The sequence below is a fragment of the Brassica oleracea genome, chromosome C8 (genome assembly GCF_000695525.1).
Source record: "Brassica oleracea var. oleracea cultivar TO1000 chromosome C8, BOL, whole genome shotgun sequence".
Classification (NCBI taxonomy): Eukaryota; Viridiplantae; Streptophyta; class Magnoliopsida; order Brassicales; family Brassicaceae; genus Brassica; species Brassica oleracea.
The window spans coordinates 29,111,326-29,111,530 of NC_027755.1; positions in this window are offsets into that span (position 1 = coordinate 29,111,326).

Sequence of the window (205 nt, forward strand, 5' to 3'; positions counted from 1 at the left end):
GTGTGATTTATTGTAATATGAAATTCATTTTTCGAGTGTTAGACAAATTTGATTATTTGGAACATTCGTTAAGATATGCAACATGCTAACCACACTACAAGAAAACAACGGCATACTGAGGGAAAAAATCGTCGGTATGTCGTCGGAATAACGCTATTCCGACGACATACCGACGAAAAAAGTCCTCGGAAATAACTCCTCGGAA